We start from the raw sequence: 20696 nt of genomic DNA, 5'->3' as shown, positions 1-20696 counted from the left end.
CATTTCGAATATTATTGATTTGAGTCCTCTCCCTCTTTTTCTTGATGAGTCTGGGTAATGGATTATCAATTTTGTTTATCTTCTCAAAGAACCAGCTTTTAGTTTTATTGATGTTTGCTGTTGTTTTCTTTGTTTCTATTTCATTTATTTCTGCTCTGATCTTTATGATTTCTTTCCTTCTGCTAACTTTGGGTTTTGTTTGTTCATCTTTCTCTAGTTCCTTTAGGTGTAAGGTTAGATTGTTTATTTGAGATTTTTCTTGTTTCTTGAGGTAGGCTTGTATAGCTATAAACTTCCGTCTTAGAACTGCTTTTGCTGCATCCCATAGGTTTTGGATTGTCGTGTTTTCATTGTCATTTGTCTCTAGGTATGTTTTGATTTCCTCTTTGGTTTCTTCAGTGATCTCTTGGTTATTTAGTAACGTACTGTTTAGCCTCCATGTGTTTGTGTTTTTATGTTTTCTTCCCTGTAATTGATTTCTAATCTCATAGTGTTGTGGTCAGAAAAGATGCTTGATATGATTTCAATTTTCTTAAATTTACTGAGGCTTGATTTGTGACCCAAGATGTGAGCTATCCTGGAGAATGTTCCGTGCACACTTGAGAAGAAAGTAATCTGCTGTTTTTGGATGGAATGTCCTATAAATATCAATTAAATCTATCTGGTCTGTTGTGTCATTTAAAGCTTCTGTTTCCTTATTTATTTTCATTTTGGATGATCTGTCCATTGGTGTAAGTGAGGTGTTAAAGTCCCCCACTGTTATTGTGTTACTGTCGATTTCCTCTTTTATAGCTGTTAGCAATTGCCTTATGTATTGAGGTGCTCCTATATTGGGTGCATATGTATTTATAATTGTTATATCTTCTTTTTGGATTGATCCCTTAATCATTATATAGTGTCCTTCCTTGTCTCTTGTAACATTCTTTATTTTAAAAATCTATTTTATCTGATATGAGTATAGCTACTCCAGCTTTCTTTTGATTTCCATTTGCATGGAATATCGTTTTCCATCCCCTCACTTTCAGTCTGTATGTGTCTCTAGGTCTGAAGTGGGTCTCTTTTGGACAGCATATATATGGGCCTTTTTTTTTGTATCCATTCAGCAAGCCTGTGTCTTTTGGTTGGAGCATTTAATCCATTTACGTTTAAGGTAATTATCGATATGTATGTTCCTAGACCATTTTCTTAATTATTTTGGGCTTGTTTTTATAGGTCCTTTTCTTCTCTTGTGTTTCCCACTTAGAGAAGTTCCTTTAGCATTTGTTGTAGAGCTGGTTTGGTGGTGCTGAATTCTCTTAGCTTTTGCTTGTCTGTAAAGCTTTTGATTTCTCCATCAAATCTGAATGAGATCCCTTGCCGTGTAGAGTAATCTTGGTTGTAGGTTCTTCCCTTTCATCACTTTAAGTATATCATGCCACTCCCTTCTGGCTTTTAGAGTTTCTGCTGAGAAATCAGCTGTTAACTTTATGGGAGTTCCCTTGTATGTTATATGTCATTTTTTTTCCCCTTGTGCTTTCAATAATTTTTCTTCATCTTTAATTTTTGCCAATTTGATTACTATATGTCTTGGTGTGTTTCTCCTTGGGTTTATCCTGTATGGTACTCTCTACGCTTCCTGGACTTGGGTGGCTATTTCCTTACACATGTTAGGGAAGTTTTTGACTATAATCTCTTCAAATATTTTCTTGGGTCCTTTCTCTCTCTCTTCTCCTTCTGGGACCCCCATAATGCGAATGTTGTTGTGTTTAATGTTGTCCCAGAGGTCTCTTAGGCTGTCTTCATTTATTTTCATTCTTTTTTCTTTATTCTGTTCTGCTGCAGTGAATTCTATCATTCTGTCTTCCAGGTCACTTATCTGTTCTTCTGCCTCAGTTATTCTACTATTGATTCCTTCTAGTGTAGTTTTCATTTCAGTTATTGTATTGTTCATCTCTGTTTGTTTATTCTTTAATTCTTCTAGGTCTTTGTTAAACATTTCTTGCATCTTCTCGATCTTTGCCTCCATCCTTTTTCTGAGGTCCTGGGTCAAGTCACCAGAGGCCGGTGATGACTTTTCCTTTTGGACCGAATACTCCGGCTCTCTGTGAGTAGTCAGAGGCTTGCCCGAGGAGTATCGATCACCAAGGCATGCCTCTAAATGGTATTAATATTGTAGATCCATACTCAAAGGGGTTAGGAATCTCACTCTGTAAATATATCCCAATTCCACTCAATTTGTGAAAGTATATAATGGTTTTAAGAAACAGTTTGACAAATAAATTATCATTCCTAACAGTTAAATGTTCAAAATATTGACTAAATTTAGGACCAAACATTCTCTACAACATCTATTAGCATTCTAAAAAGCTTGGGGTGTTTTGTAATTATTTATTTCTATTTCTAGTGGTTTTTATTTTTTCCTTCTCTAATTATCAAGTACCAGTTTCACAATAAATTTATTTAGCTCAGACTGACTAAATATTAGAAATTAATCAATAGTCTCATAAAACTTTGTCTTATTTTTCTGCATTGTTTGATTTTCTGATTCCTGATTCTTTTAAAATTTTATATATACTTTGTGTTAATTTTATCAGTACCGTACTCTAAGTATACTAATCTTGTTTTCTGTCCTAATTACACTGTCAGCAAAGGGAATTAGTACTAGTCGTTTTATAGCATCAGGGTAGCATTTACATATGTCAAAAACAAAAGCAAGACATTATGGATATATGACAGTGATAAAGAATGAGTGTAGATAGTTATTCAAGACAATTAAGCAGAAAGAAATAAGTGGAATTGAGAACACACCTTACCTTAGAGCTTGCTGGCATCCAGTGCCAGAAGGAACACATGATCATTTGTTGTGCTTTTGCCTGGTAATAAAATTGAACATACAGATTCAAAAGGTAGGAAGATGTTACTTTGATGCTGATTTCAAAAGGAGATTTGTTGTACAAGATTTTAAAATTTTCTGTAAAAATGTATCCCATCTGCAACAGCTAATAGTAAAATATTAAAACATAGTTACCCACATACACACACATGTATGCATTTCTGAGATTAGTTAAAGTAACTTGGAATTGTTCTTGATTCCTTCCTATCTTTCATATTCAGCATCACTTAATTTACCAAATACATTTCCAAATATTTCTCAAGTCACCGTTCTATAACACAGTGTCATTATCTCTCAATATATCATCACCTGTATCATGTACAACAGCCTCCTAAGTATTCCCTTTCTATCTACACTTATTCCTCTCCTATTTGTTCTTCCCACTCCAACCAGAGTGAATTTTCTTAATATCCAAATCTGAAAATAACTTCCTTTATACTCACTTATTACCTATTGCCCTCAGCACAAATCTAAACTCATTAACCTAACATACAAAGTACTATCAATATTTACTCTCTAACACTGATGGCCTCACTTCTCACAGTTTTGATTACAAGATGCAATCTAATTTACTAAACTTCCTAAAGTTCTTCATGACTACTCATATTCCTGATGTTCTCCTTGCATCTGAATCTTTGCTATTGTATCTTTTCTGCCTGTAACATCTTCAAGCCTCTGAAAATAGTCATACATCCCTCACTAAGAGTTTCCTTGCAGGGAACTACCCTTATGTTAAAAGGTTGCTTAGAGGTCCCACCTATGTCTTCTTCTAGTGCTATGTACTTATCTCTAAAACTACACTGTAGGCATATTTTGAAGATATTGCAGGTTCATTTCCAGACCACCACAATAAAGTGAATATTGCAATAAAGTAAGTCACACAATTTTTTGGTTTCCCAGTACATACAAAAGTTATGTTTACATTATACTGTAGTCTATTAAGTATGAATAGCATTATGTTTAAAAAAAACAATGTACATATTTTAATTAAAAAATAATGCTGTTGGAAAAATGGTGCTGATAGAGTCGCTTGACCCAAGGTTGGTACAAACCTTCAATTTGTAAAAAAAACGGTCACTGTGAAATGAAGCACAATAAAATGAGGAATGCCTGGAATTGTGTTTAATTGCAACTGCCACATTCATGCCTATCCCCTCTTCTACACTACAAGCTCCAGGTGAAACACTGAATATTTTCACTCATGTTTAGTGGATCTGGGAAGGTCTTAGACCCAGAGTCAGATTGTGTAAGTTCATAGCATGGCTCTAACTCTTGAAAGTTTTAGGTGTTGCATGATCTTGAGCAAGTTACTTACTCTCCTTATGACTTAATATTATAATCATCTGCTGAATGGAAATAATAATAGTGTTTACTTCTTAATGGTCCTGGAAAGTTTAAATAAATTAACACAGATTGCTTATAACAGTGCTTGTAGCATGTAGTAAGTTCAAGTGCTTATGAATACTACATGTTTTATTATATTCCCAGTGCCTAGAATAGATTATACAGCAATATGTAATAAATGATAGTGTAATGAGCAATTATTCTCATCATGAAGTATTTTGATTTGGTATATATTTTAAGTCCTGGAGAGGATAAATAGATGAATTAATACGCCCTTAGACAGTCTCTTTGGAATAGTGTCATTCCACTTTTTTTAAAGGGCTGTAGAGCAGAAAATTAAAAATTTGTATAAATGCTAAAAACTAAATTATAAGAAGTCTATTTAATACACACTTTTCAACAGAATCACAAATATATACATTAAAATACTTATGGTATATTTTCCTCAATAAACTGATAATTACACAATAAGATACAGTAGGTTTGATTTAGTAATACAACATATGTCCTTTATTTCCATTGCACTAAGAAGGGTGAACAGGCATACTAAACTTTGTTCTAGAAGATTTTAGAAATTCAGTAGAGCAAATATTTATGCAGTTAGCACTTAAAAGTACTGTTTTAACTTAAAGGGCTTTTCATAAAATTTGGGAACTTTTCAGCCATTATTCTTGCAAATATTGTTTTCTGCCCCCTTCTCTTTTCCCTTTTCTTCTGGGACTCTCATTATGCAGATTTTAGTATGCTTGGTGCTGTTTCACACATTTCTAAGGTTCTCGTCTTTTTTTTTTTTTAAAATTTATTTATTTAATTATTTTTTTTTATTTTGGCTGCGTTGGGTCTCCGTCACTGCATGCTGGCTCCCTCTAGCTGTGGCGAGCGGGAGCCACTCTTCACTGTGGTGTGCAGGCCTCCCACTGTGGTGGCTTCTCCTGTTGCAGAGCATGGGCTCCAGGCGCGCGGGCTTCAGTAGCTGTCGCCCCCGGGCTCAGTAGTTGTGGCTCACAGGCTCTAGAGCGCAGGCTCAGTAGCTGTGGCGCATGGACTTAGTTGCTCCGCAGCATGTGGGATCCTCCTGGACCAGGAATTGAACCCATGTCCCCTGCATCAGCAGGTGGATTCCTAACCACTGCACCACCAGGGAAGTCCTCTCTTCTATTTAATCATTCTTTTTTGTATCCGTATTTCAGACAAGGTGTACTCAATTGACTTATCTTCAAGTTCACAAGTTTTTTCTTCTGCCTACTTAAATTTGCTGTTGAGTCTTTCTAGTAAATTTTTAATTTCAGTTATTTTACTTCTTGACTTCAGAATTTCTATTTACTTCTTTTATAATTTCTTTTTATTGATATTTTCTATTTAGTGAGACATTATCCTCAGACTTTAATTCTTTAGACACAGGTTTTTTGTTTTGTTTTTTTTAATTCTTTCAACATATTTACAGGAGCTGATTTAAAGTCATTGTTTATTAAGTCTAACATCTGAGCTTCCTCAGGGAGTATCTGTTGACTGCATTATTTCCTGTGTATGAGTCATACTTTCCTATTTCTTTGTATGTCTTATAATATTTAGTTGGAAACTGGACATTTTATAATATGACAATTGTGGAAACCAAATTCCCCACCTTCTCCAGGGATGTTGTTCCTGCTATTTATTGTTGTTTTTTCTCTGTTTGTTTAGTAACTGTCTTGTAATAATTCTGCAAAGTTTATATTCTCTGCCGTGTGCAGTCACTGAAGTCATGGCTTGTTTAGCCTGCTGGTTAGAAAATGATTGACTTTTCTTAAACTATTATATCCTAGAAGTAATAATACTCCCACTCATTTCAATGGGGGCTCTGTGTGTGTGTTGAAGCATGCCTTCAACATTCAAGCACTTCAAAATTGTACCTTAGCCTTCAATTCCTGCTTGCTCAGGGCTTCAAGTTCAGCCACAGGTGAGAGATTAGAGCCTTCCTAGGTCTTCTTGGGAATGCACAAAACCCTGTACATGCCTGAAGCTTTCTGGCGTCACAATAATACACTGGAGTTTTACAATGCCAACTATGAGATCTTATTCTCCAGATCTTCCTTTTTTAGGGCAGCCTCTTTTTTGCCCCAACTGTTATCACTGACTCAGGCAGTCGAGATGTTAAGCAATTGTTTTCAATAAATGTGCTAGAGTTAAGGCTTATCCCACTGAATACACTCTGACTCAGGTCAAATAGTGAGAAGCCCTGCTAATGGAGCTTTTGCAGGAATCTACCAAACAGGTCAAATATGTGAGAATGGGCTTTCTAAAGAATTTCAAACTCAGTTTATCACCTCTAGGCAGCTTGTTTTCATTGTTACCATGGGTGCAAGGCTGCTGGTTTTGAAGGTTATTGTGGAGCTGGGCAGAGAGGGATGGGGATAATGCAAGTCCCAAGACATAAGGCTTTTGCTGTTTACTGAGATTTAGCTAGTTTTCTTGAATAAATACTCCTTGGATTTTTGGAAGCCTTTGGTTAAGTTTTGGAGTTTTGAAAAAGTTAATTTTGACAATTTTTATCAGTGTTCTTATTGCTTCTATGGAAGAGCAGATTTCGGAGGTTCTTACTCTGCCATACTGAAAATCATCTTCCTCTAATAGTGGAAGTTTTAATAATAATAATAAAAATAAAAAGTTTTTAAATAACTTTAAAAAAACTTTTCCACTGGGACGTGGCACAGGTGTTGAACCTATGAACTCTTGGAAGCAAGTATTTGCTCACTTACTGAAGGCTATCTTCTCTACTCCTTGATAATCCTTTTGAACTCTGTCCTCAAAGAGCTCAACTACTATCTGAAGTGCTTAGGGCCTGTGTAGATATTTTAACTTTTGAGGTTTTTTTTCTTTTCACCTAAGATGCCGGTGGGATCATATTTGCTCTTGGGTAGCCTTGTTTAACTTCATCTGGAGTCATATAGTAGTGCTGGTATAGTAGAGCTTTTGAAAATCTGGGTCAATCTCTTTGTGCTCTTCTAACAAAATCATTTTTTTCTAAATTCTTGTATGGTTACAAGGATTTAAAAGATATTATAGGGGCTTCCCTGGTGGCGCAGTGGTTGAGAATCTGCCTGCTAGTGCAGGGGACGCGGGTTCGGGCCCTGGTCTGGGAGGATCCCACATGCCGCGGAGCAATTGGGCCCGTGAGCCACGGCTGCTGAGCCTGCGCGTCTGGAGCCTGTGCCCCGCAACGGGAGGGGCCGCGATGGAGAAAGGCCCGCGCACCGCGATGAAGAGCGGTCCCCGCACCGCGATGAAGAGTGGCCCCCGCTTGCCGCAACTGGAGAAAGCCCTCGCACGAACCGAAGACCCAATACAGACAAAAATAATAAACAAATAAATAAATAAATAAATAAAAGAAAATCCTTAAAAAAAAAAAAAAAAAAAAAAAAAAAAAAAGATATTATATATTGCATAGCAATAAACCCATTCTTGGTGTAAGTCTGTTAAATACATTTAAGAAGGCTGATGGGTTCCCCTGGATTTCCTTTCTGCTGTTTTCTATTGAAATCTCACAATTGTGAGCTCCAGTAACTACAGTGTTATCACCATAGCTATATGATGAATGTGCAGCAGATCTTTTCAGTAGAACTGACTCCTTCAGAGCAATAATTATCATTGGGATGCATCCATATGACAATAATTTGTATTTAGAAATGGAAAAGTATAATTGAGTAGTACAGTGATTGTTTAAAGCAGAGTAAATATCACGATGAAGCAGATGAATAATACCAAGTGAATAAAGCATCAACTCTTAATTGACTTCATAATCCAATTTGGCTTATCTTTTCTTGTAGAGTGAACTCATGGGGAGAAATACACATTTGTTTTACTATGCCATCTTTTTGCATGTTCAGTTAAAATGCAAAAAGAAGCTGGATCAACTCATATGTTTGTGGGCAGTCCTCAGAGTTTCCATAACTGATTGAAACTCTTCTGATAAAAGTTTCTGCATCAAGGCTGAGTCACTCACTCAACTCTATTTCTCAGTTACTTTCTTGGCAAGACAAATATGTTTTTGCATGCAAAAACTAGTGTTGTATTTAATTATCTCTGCAGATACAATACATCAATACAATTTTAATTAAGAAGTTCTTCATGTATCTGGGAAGTAATCTGTTCAGATGACTTTTGGAACTTTTAGGTAACGAAGACACCTGCAGGCAATGTTTTAATGTTTTTTTTCCCCCTTCTTTATTTTTTTCTATTTAGTGAAACAGAACACGATATTCTTTTGATGATGCACATTGGTTCTATTTAGCTATGAAAAAATATATACATATATAAAATATACATATAAATCATATATCCCTACATGTCCATAACAATGCTGTCCATATGTAAGAACTCCTCTTTTGTTTTTGGAATAAAACAATAAATTCCTATTTAAAAAAATTCAATATTAGATTTATTACAATTCACCTAAATTCTATATTACTCTTTTTCTGTAATGTGTGAGCAAATCTATGAGTATTTTAGGCATTATTTGGAATTGTGGAACATGGTAATATTGACTGGAAAATAACTCAGAATCATGATTTTGTCATTTTAGGATAATATTATAAGAAACTGAGCTAACTCCTGACGTATTCATAACATCAAGAGAAATAATATGTCAAAATACTTCAGTAACTATTAAACACAATTCAAGTATAAGGTAAAATGATTAACTTTAATACTAAACTCAGTATGCTTACAGGAACCTGTAGGTTTAATGCAAAAAATGGTATAATCTTGAGCATGTAGCTGTAATAAGAATAGGTAAGAGGTTTTAGAAAATAAAATAAGATCTAAGCTTTGAATTTATTTCTAAGATAAACTGAAAGAGGATAAGTTACTTCATTGTGCTAAGAATAGGTTAAGTTCTCAGTATATCACTTCTTAAAAAAATGAATTGCACAATACCATCATTAACGTAATGAGATTTTCATTAAAAAGTACATTTGTCAATATCTTTGTTAAAATACATATTAATTGCATATATTTTTGGCTGTTCATTTTCAAAGAGAATTATTGCTAATATCACTGCTTTTAGGGAGAAAATGAGAATCTGTTTTGGTCCTTTAAAATACCCTAGAAAAAAATAAAAGCTTTTATAAGTATCAGTAGAGCATGAAAGTTAAACCAATGTCAAAGAAATGATCACTTCAGTAATAAACGAAGTGAAAATTTAAGCTCATTTATTTCACAAGATGATCAATATCTTTCTTATAAGCTATCACATCTTTACTACTAATGATATATCATTTTTAGGAGGTCTCAGCTAAACACATATTTCTGTTTTTTTCTTAGATTTTGTTTGTTTTCCAAAAAGCTGCAACTGACCTAATCTTTTTTGCCTATTCTGATCTCATCTTTCAAAATACAAATGAAAACTACTTATATCATTCCCCATCAAAAAAAGTTCCTGCTTTTACTTCCCATAAAATATAGAGAATTTGGAAACTGTTACTTGGAAGAACGGATTAGAAAACTTAAGTATATGCTGTCTGATTTCTACTTCTTCTTGATCTTCCAGTGTGATTTTGATTAAATTTACCAAACATGCTTGGAAGGTGAGAAAGAATAGAAAGCAAATGGTTGTCCTATGTGCCAGAATTCTATATTCTGGTCCAAGCCTGGTTCACTAAACCCAAACCAACTATGTCACCAGCACAGCTTTGCCTTGGCTGGGTACCAAGCATGCCCACAGCCTCTATTATAGTGTGAGTATAGGTATTTGTATGGGGGTTGGGGTGGGGATGGGGCTTGGAATAGGAAGCAACCTTTGTCTTAACTGAATTTAATATCTTAGTTTTGGAGAAAGTACAAACACATTTTACCATGTAAAAACATTGCTAGGGCCACTCCAAGACTTAAAAAGACCTGTCCAAGTGAAACCTAAGGTTACTTCAGGGTAAATCTTCCTTTGTAAACTACAGAATTAAAAACTGTGAGTTGCTTCCTGTTGAAGTCCCCAGTGCCAGCCTGGTAACTGTCAGAATTTCTTACTACCCCTGTAGCTAGAGTTCAAGATAATTCAAGAATCTGTTTGTAATAATTTCAATCTACTTGTTATTAATATTAGTGTACTAATACTAATAAGATGAGTGCTGTTAATATTATCAGTATAATATGTATACTAAAATAATATATTAGCAGTAATAATGTTAGTATTATTAGTGTTACTCTCACTTAAGCATTCCTTGTTAAGGAATAGTTCTGGAGTAAACCGATGCTTGGTTTATGCAAGTGTTTTCACCTGTGAAACAGGCTTAATAGGCATTTTCTTTTACAAGTCTTAAATATCCTGGGTGTAGGAATTCAGAGAGTTGTTTTTTAAGTCTTTGTTCTCAATACCATACGAGCCACAATTTCAGATCTAAAAAGTCATGTGACAGTGTGTTTAGATGGATAAGTTCATATGTACTGCAGACTGAATTTCCTTATAGTAAGTAAAAGTGAAATGGTTGTATGGAAACCATTATAGCATACTAGAAAAATTACAGGCTTTGTGGGCAGGGAAACATCAATTCAAATTCTGCTTTGAATTTGAAATTTTCCATATAATAGCTACTTAGCCTTGTCACCTTTGGCAAAATGAAGAAAATAATGCCAACTTATAGCTTTATTGAGAGGGTTAAAAAAGTAATTCGTGTAAAGCACCTAGATCAATGCCACAGAATAGATGGAAAATAAATATATAACTTCCCTTTGCTTTCTTGACATTAGCAGATAAACTATTAAACATTCTTTTTCTAATCTAGAAATAATTTAAAGGTATGGTGCATGAAGATTTTAATACACTCAGCCTTTAATGACTTCTTATTCTTTAATTAAATTGAAAATAGCAATCATATAAAACACTATGCTATTTTAAAGTAAAGCAAACAAAATTGCAGATATAAAAAAAGAAACATTCTTCTGATGTACTGTGAATTAAGTTTTATGCAGGCAGCATTGAGTTTAGAGTCAGAAAACAACATTTTTGAAAAACTCAAAGCTCATCCATTGGGAAAAAAAAATCAATGATAAGTTGTAGACATAGCTACTTCAGTTATCATTCATATTAGATAGGAAACCATGTGGAAGAAGTGGGGGTAAACACTACTTCAGTAACTCATATCTTAGAATCAAAATGGGGTGATGGAAATGACACCTATGAGAGTTAATGAAACACTAGGACACCTTTATTGTGGAAACACTCTAGAAAAGAAATGGAATTGAATATCACACTTGTGCCATCAAAATGTAATTTTCAAGGTAGTCAGCAAATCATACCTGAATTTTTCTCAAATTTGGGGGAGGAGAGCACTAATCAGAACACAAGATTCTCAGAAACAATTTTACACAGTCTTGACGAGCATATAGACCATTGTCCTAAAAATAGGAGGTCCTGCCTGAATAATCTCAGTTGAATATATAGGCACATTCTTTAATCTCAACAACTAATACTGGCATAACAGGGTTGATACAGTTGATTTAAGACATATCCACAAGATACCATGTATAAGTGACACTGCAGAAATACAAAGGATCATGAGAGATTACTACCAGTAACTATATGCCAGTAAAATGGACAACCTGGAAGAAATGAACAAATTCTTAGAAAAGCACAACCTTTCCAGACTGAACCAGGAAGAAATAGGAAATATAAACAGACCAGTCACAAGCACTGAAATTGAAACTGTGATTAAAAGTCTTCCAACAAACAAAAGCTCAGGACCTGATGGCTTCACAGGTGAATTCTATCAAACATTTAGAGAAGAGCTAACACCTATCCTCCTCAAACTCTTCTAAAATATAGCAGAGGGAGGAACACTCCCAAACTCATACTACAAGGCCACCATCACCCTGATACCAAAACCAGACAAAGATGTCACAAAAAAGAAAACTACAGGCCAATATCACTGATGAACATAGATGCAAAAATCCTCAACAAAATACTAGCAAACAGGATCCAACAGCACATTAAAAGGATCATATACCATGATCAACTGGGGTCTATGCCAGGAATGCAAGGATTCTTCAATATACGCAAATCAATCAATGTGATACACCATATTAACAAACTGAAGAACAAAAACCATATGATAATCTCAATAGACGCAGAAAAAGCTCTGAAAAATTCAACACCCATTTATGATAAAAACCCTCCAGAAAGTAGGCATAGAGGGAACTTACTTCAACATAATAAAGGTCATATATGACAAACTGACAGCCAACATCGTTCTCAATCGTGAAAAACTGAAACCATTTCCACTAAGATCAGGAACAAGACAAGGTTGCCCACTCTTACCACTATTATTCAACATAGTTTTGGAAGTTTTAGCGACAGCAATCAGAGAATAAAAAGAAATAAAAGGAATCCAAATCAGAAAAGAAGAAGTAAAACTGTCACTGTTTGCAGATGACATGACACTATACATAGAGAATCCTAAAGATGCCACCAGAAAACTACTAGAGCTAATCAATGAATTTGGTGAAGTAGCAGGATACAAAATTAATGCACAGAAATCTCTTGCATTCCTATACACTAATGATGAAAAATCGGAAAGAGAAATTAAGGAAACACTCCCATTCACCACTGAAACAAAGAGAATAAAATAGCTAGGAATAAACCTACTTAAGGAGACAAAAGACCTGTATGCAGACAACTGTAGGACACTGATGAAAGAAATAAAAGATGATACAAACGGAGAGATAGACCATGTTCTTGGATTGGAAGAATCAACATTGTGAAAATGACTATACTACCCAAAACAATCTACAGATTCAATGCAATGCCTATCAAACTACCAATGGCATTTTTACAGAACTAGAACCAAAAATTTCACAATTTGTATGGAAACACAAAAGACCCCGAATAGCCAAAGCAATCTTGAGAAAGAAGAACGGAGGTGGAGGAATCAGGCTCCCGGACTTCAGACTATACTACAAAGCTACAGTAATCAAGACAGTATGCTACTGGAACAAAAATAGAAATATAGATCAATGGAACAGGATAGAAAGCCCAGAGAAAAACCCACGCACATATGGTCACCTTATCTTTGATAAAGGAGGCAAGAATATACAGTGGAGAAAAGACAGCCTCTTCAATAAGTGGTACTGGGAAAACTGGACAGCTACATTTAAAAGAATGAAATTAGAACACTCCCTAACACCATACACAAAAATAAACTCAAAATGGATTAGAGACCTAAATGTAAGGCCAGACACTACAAAACTCTTAGAGGAAAACATAGGTAGAACACTCTCTGACATGAATCACAGCAAGATCCTTTTTGACCCACCTCCTAGAGAAATGGAAATAAGAACACAAATAAACAAATGGGACCTAATGAAACTTAAAAGCTTTTGCACAGCAAAGGAAACCATAAACAAGATGAAAAGACAACCCTCAGAATGGTAGAAAATATTTGCAAATGAAGAAACTGACAGTGGCTTAATCTCCAAAATATACAAGCAGCTCATGCAGCTCAATATCAAAACAACAAACAACCCAATCCAAAAATGGGCAGAAGACCTAAATAGACATTTCTCTAAAGAAGATATACAGATTGCCAACAAACACGTGAAAGGTTGCTCAACATCAAATCATTAGAGAAATGTAAATCAAAACTACAATGAGGTATCACCTCACACTAGTCAGAATGGCCATCATCAAAAAGTCTACAAACAATAAATGCTGGAGAGGGTGTGGAGAAAAGGGAATCCTCTTGCACTGTTGGTGGGAATGTAAATTGATACAGCCTCTATGGAGAACACTATGGAGGTTCCTTAAAAAACTAAAAATAGAACTACCATATGACCCAGCAATCCCACTATTTGGTATATACCCAGAGAAAACCATAATTCAAAAAGAGTCATGTACCACAATGTTCATTGCAGCACTATTTACAATAGCCAGGACATGGAAGCAACCTAAGTGTCCATCAACAGATGAATGGATAAAGAAGATGTGGTACATATATACAGTGGAATATTACTCAGCCATAAAAAGAAACGAAATTGAGTTATTTGTAGTGAGGTGGATGGACATAGAGTCAGTCATACAGAGTGAAGTAATTCAGGAAGAGAAAAATAAATACCGTATGCTAACACATATATATGGAATCTAAAAAAAAAAGAAAAAATGGTTCTGAAGAACTTAGGGGCAGTACAAGAATAAAGACGCAGACATAGAGAATGGACTTGAGGACATGGGGAGGGGGAAGGATAAGCTGGGACGAAGTGAGAGAGCGGCATGGACATATATACACTACCAAATGTAAAATAGCTAGTGGGAAGCAGCCACATAGCACAGGGAGATCAGCTCTGTGCTTTGTGACCACCTAGAGGGGTGGGACAGAGAGGGTGGGTGGGAGATGCAAGAGGGAGGGGATTTGGGGATATATGTATACATATAGCTGATTCACTTTGTTATACAGCTATACAGCAGAAACTAACACAACATTGTAAAGCAAATATACTCCAATAAAGATGTTGAAAAAAAAAAAGATACCACGTATAACATAGTTTTTACCAAAGAGTATTGACAGAAGCGTTTGATATTTCACAAGCTTTCTTATTTGTCTCTGTACAAATCAGAAAGAATGACAAGTCCATTTAGGATATTAACTGGAGCCACTGCAGAATTTAAAATTTCATTGTTTTATTTTAACCAAAAAATGTTTTCTGCCTAAAGATTATCACTTTCTTAGATGCCTTAACTTTTCCCTTGTTTCAGTCATCAACAGTGGGAATTGACTTCTTTTTTAAAAAAAATTAACATTTTTTCACAAATGTTAAAGCGTATGGAACAAACAGTAAATGCATAGTCAAACTGCGATGCAAATAGTAGGTGATTTGGGGGTTAACTTTGTAGCCAAGGGCTGATATTCTGCATGAGATTTAAATATGAACTCTATCCCAGTTCTCAAGGAGGTAGAATCATAAATGATATACTTAGATTTGCTTTTGGTTTAATGACAATGCATTAATTAAATTCAATGAAATAATCATCAGCACATTTGCAAATTTAGAATTGAAGCATTTTTTTTATATTGATTTATCTCTTAAGTGTCTTTTTTTTTTAACACACACACTGTATTTTTACAAGAGATAAATAGACTGACACCAAGCATTGTACATGGATGACCACAACAAAAGCAACAATGATTGCAATTACCAAACATGAAACACACTCATACTATGTCATAATATTGACAGAATTGAAGCATTTTTATCTGTGCTTGTCTAAATTCCCTAAGATACCAATAAACCATAAGCAGTTATTATACTTTGTTTTTCATATATATATTTTTACTTTGTAATTATTTTTTTCTCAAATTGTTTATGTCATGCCTAGTTTTAAATAGATAGCTCTACAGAATATAGGGAGATATGATTTAACCCACAATATCCCACCAGTGTGTTAGTTCCTCCACTTCAAACATGATTCTGAGCTGGTCATGCCCTTTAAAGGTAAGCCTTTCTGCCAAGGCACTGTTGCCTCATTTCAATGTCTTCTTGATTACTGGATTTATTGGGTATGTTCCTGCTGTCTCACTACTTGCCTCAATTTTATCCATTGCTTTAGTTAAACTGATTCCACCATACCTTGCTCCTAATAACTGGTTTATTTTTGTCTTAGAGTTGATTTTTTTTTCTTTAACATTTGTATGTTTATTTCTCTTCCATTAGCCTCTATCCATTCTCACTAGTATTTCCTGGGTTTCCCTGGGTCTTTTTGTTTTGAATGATAATGAATTACAAAATTGTTTACAATTGACTAGAAAGTAATTTCTCCATTTCGTTTATACTCTTTATGACAGTATGATGCCAATTAAAACAATCAGGATATAATTTGCAGTTGGCCTTGTTGCCAGAATATTAAAATTATAAAATACTGATAATTCAATATATAGCTGTGAAGATTTCTATAGCTGTCTATATGGCATAATTTCTTTTTATAGATTATAAAAATTATAGGGTATCTCTAGGGGGTACAATTAATTTCTTTTCATCTCTTCTTTACCGCGGCAACATGCTCTCTTTTCTAAGTTGAAATGTATCAAAGACCACCAGAGAATTTTCATATTCTCTGCCAGCTAACACAACGGGAACATAGATTCATATTTACACAGGGGAATTGGGGGCGAGGGGTGACAGGTGTTGTTTTCACCAGAGACAGGTTGCTGCTGCAACTGCTCGTGATTGTTAAAATTACTCCAACTGTGTAGAGTTTGACAATTCAGTCTTCTAATATTTGCATAATTTGAATTGCGTCAGGATTTACCAGCCAGTGAGTATAAATGATATACTATTAACAATTACATTCTCAATTTTACTGACTTACACCTATACTAAGTGAAAATTTGACCGTTCAACCTGTAGTCTTCAAGTGATTCTGAGCGTCTCCAAGGTGCACCCCAGTGACATGTGTGTGACCCAATTGAAGAACTCTTGGAAAAGATATGAGAATACAGTGTTAAACTATAGATTAATACAAAGTATTTCTAAAAATACCTATATTAATCTTAATAGGAAAATAGAATGTTTTAAATTAAAATAATGTGTAGATTTAAATTTTTAAAAGTGCCTAGAAATTAGGAAAAATAAAAATGGTGCTATATACCGAATATCTTGGAGGAATAATACTAAAATACTCAAAAGTATTTTCTTTGGAATCAGATATTCTCCTTAGTCACTGATTCAATGAACTCAAGATTTCTTATAGCATTTCTTGTGAGATGAGGTTACTTACTTTCCTTATATTTGCTTTTGTTTTCTTATTTGCTGATTAATGTGTGTGTGTGTTTGTGAGAGAGAGAGAGAGAATGTTTTGTTTCAAAGTTTCAAATTCAAGGGACTTTTTTTCCTGTTTTCATTTAACTGGCTCTCCTGCTGCTGGTAACTCTTTGGTGCTTAAAAAAAATGGCCTCACCTTTCTGCGCTACCCAGAGAGGGGTCTCTACAGGCAGTGTCTTGGTTTCCTGTGATAACTTAAAGGGAAACTTTCATAATATCTGGAGCCCGTGATGGCCTGCAAATGAAGGAGGAGAATGTCCTTAAATTCCTTGCAGTGGGGATTTGCTTAGGTGGCACCAACCGTGACTTCCAAATGGAACAGTACATCCACAAAGGGAAACGTGATGGCATTTACAGAATAAATCTGAGGAGAACCTGGAGAAACTTCTGCTGCCAGCTCGTGCCGTGGTTGCCACTGAAGACCCAGCTGATGTCACGGCCATGTCTTTCAGGAATACTGGTCAGTGAGCTGTGCTGAAGTTTGCCGCTGCCACGGGGGCTGCTCCTGCTGATGGCCGCTTCTCTCCCGGAACCTTCAGTAACCAGATCCAGGCAGCTTTCCGAGAACCGAGACTTCTGGTGGTTACTGATCCCGGAGCTGACAACCAGCCTCTCACAGAGGCGTCTTGTCACCATTCTGTGTAATAAAGACTCACCTCTGTGCTCTGTGGTCACTGCCACCAGTGCAACAGAAAAGGAGCCCACCCAGTTGGTCCCCTGTTGTGATGTGGGCCTGGGAGTTTCCACGCATGCGCCGTGGCACCGTCTCACGTGACCCCCCCTCAGGAGGTCAGCCTGATCTCTGCTTCCGCAGAAAACCAGAGGAGATGGAAAAGGAAGAGTAGACCGCTGCTGAAAGGCTGCGCGCAAGGAGGAATTTCAGGCTAGACGGACTGCTCCAGCTTTCAAGTTTACTGCTCTCCAGCCCGAGGTTGCAGACGGGCCTGAAGGCGTGCTGGTCCCCTGTGCGTCTGTGCAGCAATTTCCTACTGAAGCCTGGTCTGCAGCTCTGATGGGTAAGAACTTCCACTGAGGAGTCTTAAGCTGTTCTTCTGTAGACTCTTTAACAGAAAATGGAGATAAGGATTGACGGAAAATAAACAGTTTATTACAAAAAAACCCCACAAAAACCATACGACCCCTCTAGCAATTATTGGTAGTCTAAATGATTTGCTACAGAAATCATTCTTCCCAGAACTCCCTGTTTATTGGGCCACTTACTAGTGATTGCTTTTTAGTTGTTAAGTCATCCAGATGAGAAAGAAATCTGACTCAACTTTTGAGTTCAGAATTTTAGAGCGTTTATGAATACTTGGAATAATCGTGTGTATTTCGCTTGCTTTGCTTGGTAGTTAGGTTTTGGCTCACCTGTCTCCCTTTCTAGAATGAACACTGCTTTCAGTCTTTGCCTTATTCTTGAATCTAGAAGAACACCAAGTACAAAGTGCCTGGTTCAATAAGTAGGTTTTGGCTGACTGAGTTACTATTTTGATACTAGAAAATTGCTTTTGAAAATATACCTTGTTTTGAAACAAAGCTATGCGTTTATTATCTGGGCTTCAGAGTATAGAAGAGTAATAACTGCTGCCAGAAAAAAGATTCCTCAAGGAATATAGATTAAGGCAGTCCTTTCTACGTATATGTGGAAGCATAGGAAATGTTTTCAGGGTTTCAGAGACTATTTGACAAACTCTGTGAATAGTCTTAATTAAGCAAACCTAGGAACTCCTGTAGCCTTGTTTGCTCATCTATAAAATTAAGGGATTGAATTAGATGATTTCCTGCTCTAAAATTCTATGCTTATAGGACCAACTGCTCAATAATCTAAGCCTGGAATCACGTATCTCTGTCATAGTTCAAATTTTTAATTTAGGTCTATGACTTAGGGTCCACTTTTCATTTTGGGTCTTTAATTCCCTCATGAAAAGGTCAGAGGGCTTAAATAGATTATTTATTTCACCTATCTATGGAATTCTCTAACATTTATACTACTTGAATTATAGTAATATTTATAGCTATGGAATTGTATTAGTTGCACTGTCTTGTGGTGTTTCAGTTCTTATGTGAAAAAGTTAGGGAGTTAAAGAAACATTTCTGCAATGCACAGGGTTCTAATCCAATAGATATTTCAGTTTATGAGAGGGTGGTGTGAGATCAATTATAATTCAGAAGCCCTAAGATGTTGGAAACCAAAGATCAGTACCCTTGAACCTGGGATTCTTGTGTCTCCTGTTCCAGATATTCTGGTTTTCTAATTTTGAGACCATTAACAAGAGCACTTATATTGATTTTTGTTATATAAATTGCAGGGGTTAAGACTTGAGAAGTTTTGCTCTGAAAGCCAGGAATTTAATCCAGTGTAAAACCTAATTGATGAACTATTTAGAAAAGAAGGTTGTAGATGCTGGGTCTAATTTATTATAAACTATAGATCATTCATTTAATCTTGATTAAGGTATAGTAGAAGCCAAACTGACAAATTTTTATTAGAGAACTTTTGGGATTATGAGAAGCTGAGTCACAAATACTTTTGAAAATGCAAAGGTCTAGGTTATCATTGTTTAGACACACAAAAAAGTTATCACGTATTTACTTCCCAGTTACAACAAATTCTTTCCCCTTAGTACTTAAAAAAATTTATACTTAAATCTTATTCTAAAATTGAGTTTCTGGTTATGTCTGTTCACCAAAATGGACAATGGGCCTTTGTTTAATATTCAAAGGTTTGTTTAGTAATGACTGTGGAATTATAAACTTGAGGATGTAGAAGTTTATCATTAGAGACAACATTTTTTGGAATGATTCTTATAGAAAATAGTTTACATACATTTTTTAAAAAATTCATTTATTTTTATTTTTGGCTGCATTGGGTCTTTGTTTCTGTGCGAGGACCTTCTCCAGTTGCGGCAAGCGGGGGCCACCCCTCATCGCGGTGTGCGGGCCTCTCACCGCCGCGGCCTCCCCTGTTGCGGGGCACAGGCTCCAGATGCACAGGCTCAGTAGCTGTGGCTCATGGGCCCAGTCGCTCTGCGGCACGCGGAACCCCCCAAGACCAGGGCCCGAACCCGCGTCCCCTGCACTGGCAGGCAGACTCCCAACCACTGCGCCACCAGGGAAGCCCTACATACATTTTAATAGCTGCCATCAAGGTTGTTTAGTCACAAAAATTTGAGATAACCCACTAATTATCATTTTGCTATCCTAGCTCTAATAATCTAGTATAGGCCTGTGCAGAGTCCTTAAAATTAGAAATATAAATAAAGGCTCTCTCTTTAAAAAAAAAAAAAAGTAGAAGAAAATTAGCTCTAGATTAAATTTAAAATACAATGCAGAATTTTGATTATCTGTAGCACTCAATTTTAAGAAACAGATTTTTGCATCAAAACAGAAAGTACAATTAATGTGGAAACCAAAATTTGAAAGAAAAAGTTGAAAATTAAAAAAAAAAAAAGAAATTTTAATCTAAATACAGGGTTAAGACATTTTTGTATTGGTTACAGTCTACATAGTATTTTTGTCAGAGTTGGAATCATAGTATTTACTTGTGTTTCTTTAGAAATATTTCAAAATTTATTAGAATTAAACATTCATATTATTATGTCTCATTTTACCAGTGTGAAACATATTTTCATACCTTGCAACATTATAAGTAATTGCTTATTTTTTTTTAACTAAACAAAAATTTATTTTTATTTTTGGCTGC

The 20696-nt window shown here is 35.6% G+C and overlaps 1 pseudogene; it reads left to right on the top strand.

The window, feature by feature from the left end:
* LOC130706171 (40S ribosomal protein SA-like) overlaps positions 1-18026 on the top strand; it is a 92223-nt pseudogene extending 74197 nt beyond the window's left edge.
* The last annotated feature ends 2670 nt before the right edge of the window (positions 18027-20696 follow it).

Source organism: Balaenoptera acutorostrata, chromosome 21 (genome assembly GCF_949987535.1).
Source record: "Balaenoptera acutorostrata chromosome 21, mBalAcu1.1, whole genome shotgun sequence".
Taxonomy (NCBI): Eukaryota; Metazoa; Chordata; class Mammalia; order Artiodactyla; family Balaenopteridae; genus Balaenoptera; species Balaenoptera acutorostrata.
Note: the sequence above shows the minus strand (reverse complement) of the source record. Positions and strands in the feature narration are given on the sequence as shown.